The sequence below is a fragment of the Drosophila willistoni genome (genome assembly GCF_018902025.1).
Source record: "Drosophila willistoni isolate 14030-0811.24 chromosome 2L unlocalized genomic scaffold, UCI_dwil_1.1 Seg72.1, whole genome shotgun sequence".
NCBI lineage: Eukaryota > Metazoa > Arthropoda > Insecta > Diptera > Drosophilidae > Drosophila > Drosophila willistoni.
This window is the reverse complement of record NW_025814049.1, coordinates 2,913,795-2,930,381: the sequence shown is the minus strand read 5'-3', so window position 1 is coordinate 2,930,381 and position 16,587 is coordinate 2,913,795.

Genomic DNA, 16,587 nt, shown 5'->3' with positions numbered 1-16,587 from the left:
ATCTGCCTGACAATTGTTGCCATTTAATCTCAATGCCGAAATCCTTACAAAAAAAATGCCCTTAAACACTTTAAAATGACGACTTCAAGATACCCTATACACCAAATAAGGAAACTCAAGGAGAAAATATCACCGTTTGGGTTAAGTTACTTTAACTCAGATTGAAGGGATACTTAACCAACCTTGTAATAATTTCTTTATATTAAGAATGATTCAACTACAAATTTTTGACATTAATCGAAGATGTTTTTTAGGTATTGGTAAAACTATTACAAACTTCATCAAATAATTTTGAGAGCAAACGAAATAAATTTTCTAAAAGCATAACTACTTTTGGGATAATTTTGTGATAAAATTCCATATTTATTTTAATTGTGTTTTCCATATGTTAGTTTGGTAAGAAAGAGAAAAGAGCGTCGACTCCTTTTTTATTTCAATCATAATGAATGGTTATTGGTACAAAATTTTAGAAAGAACAAAATATTATTGACTTTCACTTAGACTTACAAGTTTCAAAAACATCGTGGTAACATCCAAAAAAATTTCTAAATTAAAAATAAGGTTTATAATGAAAAGATAATTTGACTCATCTGATTTAAGCAAAGTGTCGTATCTACAAATATGAATTGGTAAAAATTTATCCTCTAAAGCCTATAATAATCAGTTGCTGAAAATCTTTTGGAATGTCATCAGGCTAGAAAAAAAACATTTTCCTATACCAAACATTATTTTAGACAATTTAAAACATTCAAACACTTTTAATAAGGTTTATTAAAGCAATTTTTGGACAGCCATCCAAGTACTTCTAGGAGCCAGTTTTGTCTAGTTTATAAAAGTAGATTAACTTTTGTAGGAACAAAACTAAGTGCAAGCGAAAATCATTTGTACCACTAAGACCATTTAACATACAAACGAATAGCCAAATCAATGCTGATATAAATACAAGTAGTAAATAAGAATTAGCTATGTACATTAACGAATTCAAATCCTCTATTATTTATTCAACCCTTCCTACATTTAACATTGATGAATGTTACACACATTTTCACTTCATTAACAAACTCCCACGTCATTGTTAAAGGGTATTCATTGCAACAATTCTCCGAAATGAAACTAAACTTAAGCTTTTGTAAATACCGTTATCAATAAATTCTCATTTAGTTTATCATTTAGTGAATCCGATTCTCATGATTTAGCTGAAAAATTGATTGAATTTGTCACAGCATTTGACCCTCGGCACCCTTTTAGGTTTCGACTCCTTGAAAAAAGCGCAAAATAATATTGTTTGCGATATTGTCAAGTCATGTGAGAAATAATGCACTGAGCTGGGTTGGGGTGAGGGAACGTGCCAATTGCAAAAACTCGACAACCCTAAGGAATTAAAGAGAGTTGCATTCGCCGGTTCTCTCTTTGAAAACAAAACGCCCTTTCCATGCATTCTCACCAAACTCTCTGCGCAATTTTCCAGTTGTCCCAAGAGAAAGAGCCAAAATACGGCTCTCTCTTAACTTAAATAGCATTTAAATTTTATATTTTTTTAGTGGGATAATTTCCAATTTATTGTAAATTTTTGGAAAAATTTTAAGGAATAAAATGCATCGAAATTTAAAATCTAGATATATTATATTTAAATTTTTTTCTTAGAGTTAGAACAACAAGATGATGAAGAAGAAGCAGAAGAAGTATAAAAAGTAAGTAGAAACAAAATGTTCAGGGTACAAAACAAGTAGGAAAATATAATTTATTATTTCTAGCCTTATCCTTGAGCCGCAGCCAAGGAAGGCAGTGAGGTTGATGTGTTTGTCTTTTGCCTTCGTCTTGGTCCTTTCCCTATTATTCCACCTACTATACCCCACTACCCTCCTCCACACTTTGCCCCTTTTGCCTATCCAGCTGCTCCTGCTGCTGCTGCTAGGGCAAAAATTTCTATGCTTAACGCCATTTTTGTGTGCGAGACACGATGACGACAAATTTTCAACGTGCAACCTGACACTGAGCTGAGATTTTCCAAATTCCTTGTCTTCACTTGTGCCATGGCTGCTACCCGTCACCATCCCCTACCCCAAAACCCGACTTTATCCCCTCCACTTCTTCTGCCAAGGCAAAATGATTGCTGCATGCATGCAAAACTCTTACACCGACTCCATCTCCGACTGTTGAAAGGATTAGACCAGCTCATGTGTCCCTGTGTCTAAGGGCAATGTGTGTAAGTGTGTTCGTGTGTTTGTGCGTTTGTATTGGTGTGTTTTTGTGTGTGGGAGTAAGAAGGAAGAGAATTGTTGGTGCAGGAGGGGGCCAAAATTGAGGGCGTTTGCTACAACGTAAAAAGTATTTGCACAACTCTCAAGTGGGTCAAATGATTAGGCGGCATGATGAAGTGCCTTCGCCACTTGAGCCGCTTCAGCTCCTTTCCTAGTACGTACTCCGTGCTCCTTTCTACTATATGTCTCTCATTCCTTCTGTTTCTCTGTCTCTCGCCCATCCAAAAATAAACAGTTTAATGTTTTGAATGAGCAATTGAATTTGATTATGCACAAATGTGAGTATGAGTGTGTGTGTGTATGTGTGTTTGTAGGTGTGTATGCGTGTGGTATTGGGTTTTGTGTGTGGGCTTTTCCCCAGCTCTCCCCAGCAATGCAAATAGAATACATTTCATAATGGAGTTTGTCATACAATCATTGAAGACCTTTAAATGTCTGACAAAATAGGTAAAAATTGGAATACCCAAGGGAAATTCATGGAAACAGTCTTGAATTGGTTTGAGAAAAGATGTAGAAGTATAACTAGTTTACTACTTTAAGCCAAATTTAGTCAAAGGATTTCTAAGTTCGACTAGTTTCATAGCTAAACCCCCACAAGGGAATCTAACTTCGGCTTTGTTATCGATGCATATTTTTTTAAACCTCATTCAATTGCAATTCCCAACTAGTTCCAGTCTTTAAGTAGTTGTCTAGAGTGGTTAGTGCTTATATTTTCAACAGTTTTCCATTTCTTACTTTAAAGATTTCGATTTTCCAACAACTTTAAATCAATTGTATTGGGGAAAGTCTTCTATTTTTAATTGTAAATTTATTAGCCAATAGATAGCATTCCATTTCAGCTATCTTTGCCTCTTTATGGCTCAATCCTCTTTCTAAATTTGTTTTCTCCCATTATTCTGGTTTGAGGGACTGACTTTAGGAGGTGGGGATATCGGATTTTGTGAGAGGCGGCACATATTTTCACTTTCATTACATGAGATTCAGGTCCCAGGAAATTGCTACTTAAATTCAAAGCCAATCTGTGTGTTTCAGAGTTTTTTTCCTTCCCAAAATAAGCCAAACGTTGAAAAGGGGAGGAAGAGAGAGAGAGAGAGAAAACAGAGGGTAAGCAAAAGCCAAAAAAAGATAAAAAGGAAGTTGAAAACAAAAGGCAGAAAAACCCAAAATACAAAACCCCAAACCGAATGCCATCGACATTTAACGTTTTAAATCTGATTATTCCACAACAACTGTCAATAATGCAAAAGACCTACAGCCTATATTGTGTGCACCCCTACATCCTTGTGAGTCCTTTCCCCCCTCCCGTCTGAATGTTTGTGTGTGTCTCTGTTAACCGCAAAACGAGGCGAGAAAATTGTCACCAGAAAGTGGCCAGCGAAATTGTGTGTAAAAAAAAAGCAACAAAATAATTGCAACTGATAACAACATCAATAACCATAAGCAAAGGAGATGAAAACAAAGCAACAAATAAACGATGGAACAACAACAACAACACCAAAAAAAAAGGTAAAAGCAACCACCAATAACCAGAATCATTGCACGAATCATAAAGGATATCTATATAAAAAGGGTAACCTGGGCGTTGCCTAGGCCCTGTCAAAATACTCTTCTCTGAAGTTCAAAGAAAAAGTGTGTGTCGGCTGGCTAATTTATGACCCACTCTCCAATTTTTTTTGTCGGGGGCAAAAGTTTTTGTTCGCATTTCTGGCTCGTAAATCTTTTCAACACCAGCAGCACCAATCCATACACACACCACTCGCACACACACATACACTTGAGTTCACTTTTAACACTTCAAGTTGAACACTTGGCGTTGGCTTTATTTACTTCATATTAATATTAAGTTCATTGTGTCAAGTTGGCAGCACTGATTTCTTATCGCTACTTTTCTTCCTCTTTCTTTTCGCTTTTCTCTGTTATTTTTTTTAATTTTAGTCGCACGTTAGCGAAGAACAAGGACACTTCTCTCTCTCTCTCTCTTAGTGTGTCTCTCTGTCTTCATCATCTTCTTGTTCAGCTGTTCCTGAAAAGTCCTTCTCCGAAGCTCTGTCTTGGCGGGGGCTTATCTTTTGGCTGCTGCCTGGCATTTACATTCAACGCTTGACAGCTTCTTTTCACTTGCGTGTGGTGGGTGAAGTGAAGCAGCGGGTTGATGTTGGTGGGTAACACGTTAGTGGTGCGAGAAGTCACTCCTTTGTGGATCTGATATTTTTGAGGCTTTTGTCTGTTCCCCTCAATCTTAAAGCTTCTTAAAGTGCAGTGAATAATTATTACATTTTTGGAGGGTGAAACAAAACTTAGACGACGAATTTTTTAACCCTGAATTTTCAACTCTATTTTCGCTCTTAATCTCTTATATTTAGCATTTCATATTCTGAGGCTTGTTTTGGTTTTGGTTTTCAAGGGTTTAGTTTCAACTAACTTAATAGAAAGGACCTAGTGCATAATACTTTATAGACTTTTTGTAAATAGTAATATATTAAAACTTATTTTAGCTAGGTCTCCCCTCTAACCTTTTTGAATAATAACACACGCCGGCATAATTTTTGGTGACGTTAACTTGAAAGGTGTTCTTTTGTGAAATCAAGGGATCTGGGGTTGAAAAATAGGCACCCAAAAGTACACTATAGAAAGTTAACAGAAATTTGTTGAACATTTCTAACAGATTCTAAAATATCCAGTGTAAAAAAAACCTCTTGTTTGCAAGTATTACTAATAAACAATTTGTTAGACGCAAAAGATTCCCATAATTCTTTAAAATTAAAAAGCAGACAATTCTTGGAATCCCTATAGCATACTTTTTGGTTAAAATTTGACTCATTATAGTTTGAATAATTTCAATGGTTTTTATTCGAAATCCTATGATGGACAAATACTATGTATGGGCCGTGATCAGTACCGCCCCAAATACTATAGGAGACCTATTGAACTTACAACACTTTTTCTTGACCTCAAAAATGTCGGCCTGTGTAATTTATGGTGAGTGGGATAAATCGAATTGAATTTTTATTCAAATTATTATTTTTTATAAAATTGACCAATATTAATATATGAATAAACTATTATTCTGTAATATTTATTTTCTAAAAAGATTATATAAATTAATAAGCAATAACTATTCATAATGAAAATAACAATATTAAGCAGAACTTAATTTCTTAAGGCATTTTTAAATATTTACAGCCAGTCTATAAATGATTAAAAAAGCTTCCTTCAAATAATATATAGATGAATTAATCCTTTGCATTAAAATTGTCAAGGCTTACAAAAAGTTTTACAACTTTAAACTTCTTTAAAAAATACCCCTTGACAGACTCGTCGCGCTATTCTCTTTAGCTCCCTTGTCTTTCCGCAGACGCTCAAAGCACCTAAAGCAATGACTAAAATAACACACACTCTTTAAAATTTAAACCTTAAAGGTCTTTTAACTTAATGAAAGCCCTTTACTCTGTGTTTTCGACATATTATGCCTTCAAATCGTTTACCCCAGGTAATCATTATACAATTAAGACTGCACCTGTTTAGAATTCATATTCTCTCATGTACAGTTTTTTGTTATTTGTTTTATTGTTTAATTTTAATAAAACAAAAGTACTAAGCATTTTTGATAACCCCTTTTCTTTTAGCTTAATCTTAATGAAAAATTCTTATAAGTTTAATTTGTCATGGCCATTTCCCCAGCTTCACATTTCTTTGATAAGAACAGTTTCAAGTTGAGTTGGATTTTAATTTCAAATGGTTAACAACCACAACCATTGTTGGTCGTCGGCGTTTGTCTCATGTTTATTTCTAGCTTCAAATCTTAAAATTAGCCAAGTCATCCCACGCCGTTGAACCTTAGACCCTAAAAAAAAAGGCAACATGGAAATAATTCCGTGGCATGCTTCAAAGAAATAACTTTGAGACGACAAGTGGAGTGTGGCTGCAATTACTTTGATGATGATGACGATAATGTGAATGATGATAATGATGAGAATGATGGCAATGATGAGGCGGACCTTAGCTCAAGTCATGCAAATTGGGACAATGGGAAACGAAAGTCAGCAGATCAACCACCGCGGCGTGAGCATAGCTCAAGTGTTGAGGCTTAAAGTCTATACACTTTGGCGAGAATTTGGTGGGGTGATGAAATGGGAGTGAAACTCATCATCATATAGCCTTTAATCAGAGGGTATTATCAATGCGTTATGATATAGGTATACATAGGTATTTGAGAGCTCAATATGTATTATCTCTCCCCCTCTCGTTCCCTCTATCGCTCTCTATCTCTGTGGCTGGGCTTGGGTGTGTGCTTATGCACATCTGTCGCGTTACTAGGTAAACATTTGGGGCATCTTTTGGTTCCAGTGACCTTGCTGATAGTCGCAATATATGTTGAGGTCTTCGATTTTAGTCCTGAATATTTTTGGAAAATTTTTAAGTTGAACTTTTGGATAATAATAACCATAAGTTCGCTTACATTAATTTGTTATCTATTTTATTTTTTTTTAGGATAAAAGACATATAAATAATTATTAATTTTATATTAATAAAAAGTTTTATTTATGTTAAATGAAACGTGAAAATCTTTCCAGTTTTGTTTTAAAGACTTTTTTCGCATTTCGATTTGGTCTGTTTTTGTTCAATTTAATTTATTTACTTTTTCTATATTATAAAATTAATTAAAAATACAATATGAGAGCAGGCTTGATATTTGGGCTACTTAAAATTGGTTACACATAGCAGTTTTATTATTATAAAGGCCAAGAAACAGAACGCAAGTAATTTTGGAAGTCCTTAAAAGTCCTCGCTTGATTAATAATTGATTTGTAAAAGGCCTCGATAATTGCTAATGTTTAATATATTTCGAATGACAGACTTGTACAAATAAAAAAGGTCAAAATTTGGCTAAATATTGTAGTTCTATATCTAAAAAATATTTCAAGAACTATGAAGTTGAAATAAAAGTTACAATTTATGTAAAAAGCCGTGACTACCTTTATTTTGCATTGTTTGAGAAGAAAAAATTCTATTCCAACGCTAGAATTGATAAAAATTTATAAAGCAACTGAATTAATTTGTAGTTGCTTTACATAACTATGCGAAAAATTAAAAGAATCATCATTCCTTTTCGAGTTAATGAAATTTTGTAGTAATTTAGTCAAAAATTTCTAACCCATATTCGATAATAAGTTTCTTTTAACTGTTAACCCAAATGCGATAAAATGCTGTTGGATATAGTAATCTAAAGTAATAAAATGTATATGTAGATATACACAACAAACATTTAAGCTAATGAAATCAAACAAAAACATTTCTAAATTGCCACTTTGCCCTTGCCAAGCGAAATACTTCATGGCGCTGAAAAGTATGCAAAAAAATACCAACAATCATCCAGAAAAGGCTGAAGAGAAGCGAAAAACCACATTGGGTAGCAATTTGAAAACTTTAGCATCATTCAGTGGCAGCAGCAACCAAAACAACACCAACAACAAAAACAACAACAAGAACAACAATAAGAGGCAACAACAGCGTCGCCGGCAACATCGGTTTTTATGACCATTTGCCCATTTCTCCATTTTCTCGGCGGCTTGCCAAATGTTTTGGGCCATGGCCATTTGCCACAATGCATTCATTCTCGGTGGCGGCTTTTGTCCTTTTGTGTTGCCTTCGACACAAAAATTGACTTAATTATCGTGTCGCATAATTACGAAAAGTTTAAGGAAAAATGTCCCCCCAGTTTCCATCCCTCGCCTCTACCTAGAGTTTATATCTGAGGTTTATAGCCTTTAATTTCATGCTCTCGTGTACAGTTAAAAAAACGCATTTCAATTTCCTCTAATTTCCAGTTAATAACTCAACAAATACGCCAAAAGGCAAAGAACTTATAAATGCAAATATTGATAGATACTTTGGCGGAGTAAAAGACGCCGACTATGACTACGACGACGACGATGACGACGATGATGATGATGGTGAGCGATGAGTGAGCTAGGAAACTGCACGCAGAGTCCTTACTAAGTAGCACGACTAAATATGAAAAGCTTTTTGCCCAACGCCTTTTCTCTTCACTTTGCTTCGCTTCTTCCTTTTTTTTTCACTCTTTTCCACCAAGCCAAAGACAAACATTGTCAAAAGGAGTGAGTGCCAAGAAGATTGGAGTGGAAGTCAAAGGGTGAAAGGGTTCAAATAAAGTCTATGTAGTGGAGATGGGGAGAGGCTTTGTGGGGTTAGTAAGTAACTGGAACTGGGTCTGAGTGCCCGCGGGCATAATGACAATTACAGTTACCGCGTGCCGCTCATGTATACACACACAGACATTGAAAAGAAGTCTAGAAGCAGAGAAGAAGAGAACTTTTTATTTTTTTTTTTTTTTTCATATACCATTGCCAAGCTTCCGAAGTTTTAGCAAATAAATCCGTCCGAAAAGCGTTTTCCGTTTTGCCAGTGATATCAAAAGACCCCCGGAGTCTAGAAGAGTTTGAGGTATTTGGGGAGTTGGCAAAGTCTCGCTCAATGAGACACAAACAAACAAACAAACAAGCAACACGCACCAAAAATACCCACCAAGAGAGAGAGGAAGAGACAACAAGAAAGAGAACGACGACTACGACGACTATTGCGATTACCCTCAAGGGTCGGCTGCCAGAGCCAAGCAATTCAAAAAAGGGGTGCAAAAAGCTAAACATGACCTCCAGCAACCTAAACCTAACGAGCGAGCACAGACACTCACTCGATTCGATACGACAAACCGACCAACACTGACTCTGACTCTGACTGACTTGGCGTCTCCTGTGGCGGACATCGACCAAGCTGTGGAATATATGTATGTAAGGATATCTAGTACTACTACTACATACATGGACATATATAAAGCGTGGCAATACAAATAGAAATAAGCAAGCACATGCGTCACTCCACTATATATTTATTCCATTCACTTTGCTATTTGCTTAATGAATTGCATCTTCTATTTATAGACATTATTATTTCCTTTTCTCCCGCTCTCTATTTACCCAAAAAAAGGAAAAATAAAAACTGGGAAAGTGGAAACCGCAAAAAGAGTAGGTAAAGAATGAAGCAAAGAAAACAGCAAACAAATGGAAACAATTAGAATAAAATGCACCCACGGGACTTAAGAAAAAAAAAATGACAATAGTGGGAGGTAGTGGGTAAAAGTATAGTCCAAGGCTTACAACAAAAGGCAATAATACCAAAAAAGAAATTAATTTTTTTACAGATAAATATAGATGTGACCTTTAATAAATCATAATTTTGAGTGATAAATGTTCATAAGGAAAACTTATCTTTAGCTACATCAACATTTACAGGATAACTTGAATTTGGTCTCTTATTTGTACCTTCAGTTTTTGGCATTTTGTTTTTGAATTTTCATTCAGTTTCTCTTTCTTGTGGCCATTATTTTTCCCTTTCAGCCATTATCCGTTGTTCTGTTTTGTTTAGTTTCTTCTTATTTCTTATATTTTTTCCTCTTTTTTATTCTCCTGAGACTACTTTATTCACTTTCTTTTCTAATTCTAGGCTACAGCTAAGGTTAAGGCTAAGGTCTCAAGCAAAATCTTCCTCTAGGACTAAAGCTTCTCGTTTGGAATGCTTTTTCCATATCTTTTCTATCATGTCTTTTGTGTTCTGTCTATACATATTAGCCTTTTATTCTCTTGGGTTTTACAGTCTGTAATTCTTAGTCACTTCTTCTATACATAAATAAGTTCATTTTCTTTAGTTTTATGATAAAAACTTTTACTCGTTTTTAATTGGATTAAGCCATTTAAGATTGCTTTTACCTCTTTTATCCTAAGTCCTGTCGATTATGCTTGTTTCATTTACTATCCCAGAATATATAGAATATTTGCTTAATTTACTTGAACGACTTTTTTTCTTTGTATCCTAAATTGTTGGTCTCCTTCGGTTAATGAGACATGTATACTATAAAACCTTTTGAAATAAATAAATACTTCCTTTTACTTTATCTTATTTTTCATGCCCTTTACCCCACTAACCGTGTTCGTCTTTTGAATATACATCCTCATCTAAGAAAAATCTTCCCCAAATTCGTCGTAATGTTCTAGAATATGTTTCGCTAACTTTTTCCCATCTATCATTAGTTTCTTTACTCATATCTCACTTATCTTTTTCTATAAGCATCGTTTTCTTATTTCCTTTCTTAACTAATGAAAGATCTTCAAAGATAATTGAACATATAGAAACAGAGACCACTCAAATAATTTGTAACTCTTTTAACTTTCTGTCACATTGTCCATCCCTTTATTTCTGATTTAGACATAATTTTGGGAACAAGAAAAACTTTTTTTGGGGTTTTTTTTTGGAAAGCAATTGCTAAATCGTGAAACGCATCCACCCCAACCCATGTCCCATCAACTTTTGTGCTGACAAAAATTTTCGAATGATGGCAGTGTGGGTGGTAAATAACTTCAACTTTCAGTTAACGTCCAAGACAAAACCTCAAATCATCATCAGTTTTATCGCTGCTACATTCCATTTATTTTGCCAGACTGGATGCTGCCACAATTCATAACCTCAAAAGCAAAACCAGCAACAAAAAAAGGCACACCAAACGGAATGAATACAAATAAAAGAACCAAAAAAAAAAAAATACAGGAAGGACAATTGCATTCGCTTTCGTTTCGGGTTTTTCGGGTAGATTTGTGCGGTGGTACGCATAAATCTGTTGCTGTTTTTGATTTCACTCGCCGCGGATAATGAAATTAATCGTCTGTAATGGTTTATTGTGTGCTATGCGACGCGCGATGCCATGTCAGAGAGTTTTGTTTTGTTGGCCAGGCCAAAAAGCAGTTGTCGGCCAAAAGCACTAGCCACTATGCAATATACCAATATCTGCTATATCCATATAACGGTTGGTATCGTCGATATATATATGTATATGTATATATTGAATTGTCATTGAATGTCGTTTGGTCATAAATAAGCCCGGCTAATGGGGCGCGGTTCATGCAATTTTTGTGATTTAGTGAGGGTTTAAAAAACATTCAAAAAAAAAAGGAAAGCAGTCAAAATGTCTATATACGATATATATATAAATATATGTATATGCAGAGGGAGGACCTCACGCGGCTTAGTCATATATCAATGGATTACTTTAAAAATGCCGAAAAAAAAATGTTGAATCGACTCTGTCATGCTTCCCTAAACTAATAACAGAAATAATCATCATAAATCCATAAAAGAAAATCTCATTAATCCCCCAGAGACATGAGACAGAGAGACATGCAGCGACTGAGTGAGTGAGGGAAACAGAGACAAAAGGGAGGTGACAATTTTTGATGTTTCCACAGAGCAGTAGTAGATGAAGATGATGATGTTGTTGGTGGGAGAAAGAAAAATCGACAAACGACAACAAAAACGAACGACGACACACGTCCCTTTTGTCTACGTATAAGACTTATAAGCTTCATTCTATGCCACACACTTCAAATTCAAATTACTACACATTATATAATATCCTGCAGGCTCTTAGCACTCTCACACAGACTAACACGTACATGGAGGACACGAGCGCAAGAACACTGAGATAGAGAGAAGAGGAGTGGAGCTAAAGCTGGAGCAGGAGCATGTGCATGTTGGCACAATACGAGAACCAGGAACACCAACAACAACAACAACAACAAAATGTCATAGCCTTCGGCCCCAAAAAAAAAATATATATAAAGATGAGAGTGAAAAGAAGGGGAAACTACAGCATAAAGGAGAAAAACTGGTTTTAGCTAAGGGTCTGGACACTAACTTGGTAGTTGATTAAGAAGACATCATTTTAAGTTTATGCAAATAAACATCAAATGGAATGCAAAGGGGTGTGGAAGTTGTGGGAGGTGGCAAGGTGCTTGGTTACAGTAGCTGTCAAAAGTTTTTCAGAAATTTCAAACCATTCGCGGAATTTGTCTAAAAGTTATTTGACAAGCTGTAAAGTAGGTGGAAAATTAAGCACTTAGGTGCAACTTCTACGTGAGTTTTAAATAAATTCTTCGTAGTTCTATTACAACATGTTTATGTTCCAAAATTTTGTTGCAAAACTTTTCTTACAAAATATGATCAAATTTTAAGACATGGCAAGGCACATCAATTGACCTTAAATGTTCCATAATGTTTTTACTATAAAATTAGTTTTTAAAAGGTCTCTTGGTATATATTAACTAAGGATACTTCAGATCAGTGTTTGTAATACCAAATTAGACAATTTGGTTAGGCGCATAATTTATAATCAATGTACTAAAGACGTATCCATTTTATGATACTGAATGATGAAACTAAATGATCCTTTGATTCGTATTTCATATTGCGAATCAAAATCAGTACTGGTCAGTAGTAAAATGTGGGAATGTTTATCTGGCAGTAGTGTTGGTAAGTGCATATTTATAAGATATTGTTAATTTGCTCTATTTATGCATAATCTGTAATTGTTTGAGCATTTGTTTATTTGTCTTCACAGCGAAATCTTTATGTTCTTTCTAGCCTCTCTGTACATAGCTTTGTATGATTTAGATATACGAATATTTTTAGATAAACTAGATAAGTCAAAAAATCACCAAAACCTGTTAAATTAAGAAAGTCAGACCAATTATTCACATTTTTTCCCCTCTATCTATCTTCAATTATACTCCTATGAGGGTAAGTGATCCCATGTTTTTGACCATACAATTTTCGCATAACTCCTTTCAATATGTGAATGAGAAACCCTTTAAATACTTACATAAAAGATACTTTCGCTGCATTGCCCTTTTTGGTATGCTTTTGTTTTGTTGGTAGTTTTTCTGCCAAGTTTTCTTCTTTTTTTTTTTGTTGCTTGTCAAAAAAGTTGCAACTGAAAAATTTTCTCTTCAGTTTTGAAACAGCAATTCAGTGTCTAGGCCCCCACGTAGCATAACTTGTGCAAACAACTGTACTTTCACACACAATTTCAAGTTGTAATCAGTGCTCATTATTATACCAGACACGTTTTCAGATTTTGCGTGATTATGCGCCGCGGCTCAGGCGCCCAACATCTTTTGGATGGGCAAACACAACCAAAAATACAAAGCAAAGCAAAGTAAAGTAAAACACCAACAACAGAAAAGTCAAAAAATTAAACTTGAAAATAACTTAAAAGATACAACACATTTTTGTAAAAGTATGAGTGTGAGTGTGTATGTGTGTGTGTGTATCGTATAATTTTAGCCAAGCCTAGCCTAGATCCAGTGTGGCCCTGTGTTTTTGCCAGTAGAACTACTATTCAGGCTTTTGCCATAATGCTTATTGTTGTCATTCGTGTGCGGGTGTGTGTGTGTGTGTGTATGGGAGGGAAAGTTGGCGAAAAATATGCAAATTATAATGAAAAACTTGACACTTTACTTGGCAAGCAGCAAGGGGAATGCAGGGGCCAGTGTAGGGACTGGTAGATGGTCGATGCGAATCTGTGGCAGGAGGCGATTAAGCGAGCCAAATGAAGCGCTCGCACTGCCTGCGCATTTTAATTAAGCAACGTTTTGCCATTGTTGGTGCTGTTGTCGTCGCCTTAGCGGCAAAAAGAAAAAAATTGTGCTAAAAGTTGGGCAGAAAGGAAATGTCTAGAAAAAGGAATAGGAAACTCATACTGATAAATTCCCATAGCATTTGCATAAAGTTTCTTCTCTGCAACATTTCTGATCCTTCATCTAGATTCTAATTGTGGTAGAAGTCAAAATGAAATGTTAGTAAGGCGACTTAACCTCACTTTTTATAAAGCTAACCTCAAAACCATGCAATGAATTTTCACTTTGTAAAGAGTTTTATATCTCAGATTATGGAACCAAATTAATGTCGTTTTAAAAAGGATAGAGCACTTCTTATTGACTAAAAGATACTTATTTTAAGTACACCTAACCTCAAATTCGGTCAAGTTTGATCTTAATTTTAGCGAAGCTTACCCCAAATTTAGTCGTTAACAGTCTTGTAAGGCCTTCAAAATAATTAATTTTTTTAAAGAGAATTCAGTATTTTCAACACTATTTTAAAATAAAAATTTTTATTTTAGTTTCAAAACTCAGCTTTTGTCTTTAACGGGGATTTGTAAACGACTTAATCTCGCTTTTAGCGAATCTTACCTCAAATTCTGTCTTTACAATATAACATAAAAGATACAAAATTTTGATTTCAGAATAATAAACATATACTCGACCTTAGAATATAGTTTAAAAATAATTTACTTCTTTTAATAGATTAACCTGTCTTTTTTTAAGCCTAACCACAAATTTACTCGACATAACCTCAATATAATATTGAATTCAGTATTAAATCTTACATTGAAAATAATTGTAGCATAGTTTAAGCCCCACTGTATGAACTAAGAAGAAGAAGTAAGAAACTTACTATGACTTTTCGATACTTGTACCTTTAAACTAAAAATCTATTCGGTTTGACCTTCCTAAGTTGGTTGCCAGTATCCTTACAATTATCTTCCGTGACGATACAGACAACGTGCAACCGTTTTCAACCTGTGTGAAACTTTCTATGAAACGAAAGTCATACAAATTATAGCTGGAAAATTACCTTAACGAAAGGGCTTCCGCAACTGTATAACCTTTTTGACACAACTGTACCTGCCATACCACAAAAAAAAAAACAGAAACAACATGGCAAAAAGAAAACAAAAGCAATTAGATGACAGGGTTGTGTGTGATTGTGATTGTGCGGGTGTTGCAGGAACAGAGAGAGATGGAGAGAGAATGAAAGAGACCCAAGACAGGGGCAGAGATGGAGACCTAGTGAAAAGTTTTGCCAACGCGCGATTTTCTTGGTGAAACTATAAATTTACAAGCCACAATCATGGCCGCCAATGGTACCGTTATGTGCACCATTTTCTTGCAGATGTGTGTGTGTGTGTGTGTGTGAGTCTTTCTTCTTCTTCTACTTCGTGTGCGTGAGTATTAAGTTTGAGTGTATTAAAAAGCATTCAAGTGAACCTGTGACGGTGTTTTCTGAATGAGGTGAATGTCAGGGGGTTCTCGGACTACGTACAACACCAAAGCTAGCTCTTTCTCTTTCGCTAGCTGACAATTTTCAACGTTTTAACATTTCGTTTCTGTTGTTGCTGTTGTTGTTGATTTTTATTGCCCGCGTTAGTTTTAAAAACTTTTCTACGGGTTTTGTATTGTTGTTGTTCTGCTTTTTGGGGCGTTGATTGTCGAGGGTTAAACATTTATCTCTTAGCTTTCTCTCTCACTCTCTCTCTCTCACCCTAACCCTCACCATCTCTCTAGTTGTGAGGCAAAAACTTTTACTATGGATTTTAAGTGGAATAAGTTTAATGATGAAAATTATTCAGCGTGTGTTATATGAGATTTTGGCTTGTTTATGAGAAAGCTTAAATCGGTTGAGAGCAACAGAATTTTCTTAATGTCTGCATATGGTTGCGAAATTTTCCAAAATTTGCTTACATTTTTAAGACCTAACCTAACATTGAGTCTATATAATCCTTTGTTGAGTAATATTTCACAATTTAAGCTGTTCTAGTCATACGATGTGCAGGTGTGACAATATATTACCTTCTGGATAAACCTTACTTACAATTAGAGATGGCAAAAGACAGAATTGGGGAAAGTATTATTTTTGAAAACACTTAACCCTACTTTTATGAAACATAACCACAAATAGAGCTTCATCATTTTATTTCAAAAGTTACTGATTTAGGAAGAATTTACCTAATCTTCACATGCTTTAGAAACAATGTATTATAATTATTTAGATGACCATAACCTCACTTAAGATGACCATAACCTTTCGTTAAGAAACTCTAACCTCTAACGTAATAGCTCAGTAGCTTTTATAATCTCATTTGACAAGAATAGATTTATATTTACCAGGATTTGTTCATCCCTAAGGGACAACTAAGCTTGCATTATATATTTGCATTATCTAATTGACTATAACCTTACTTTCAGTTATTCTAACCTAAAATTTAGTTACAATCTCGTTGTAACAATCTCGTTTAGGCTTGTCTGTTGTCACTGTTAGAACTTCTAACCTAAAATGTTGTTTGAAGAATATGAATTTCCGAAAAAAAGAAGTAGGCATAGAAAACATTACACTTCTGATCGAAGTAGTCTCTTTATCATTAGCTCACTATATTCAAATTGTTTTGAATTTCATCTCCATATCTCACATACAAAAACCAGAAAACAATTACAAAATGTTGTCACGATTGATTTGCTTACCTTATAGCAAAACGCTATTAGGTCAAAGACGATATCCAGCTCCTCTTGAACGACTGTTAAAAAGCTATGACTCTAAAATTCAAGAAGATAAGTCTACTTGTCCAATTGCCAAAAGTAAACCA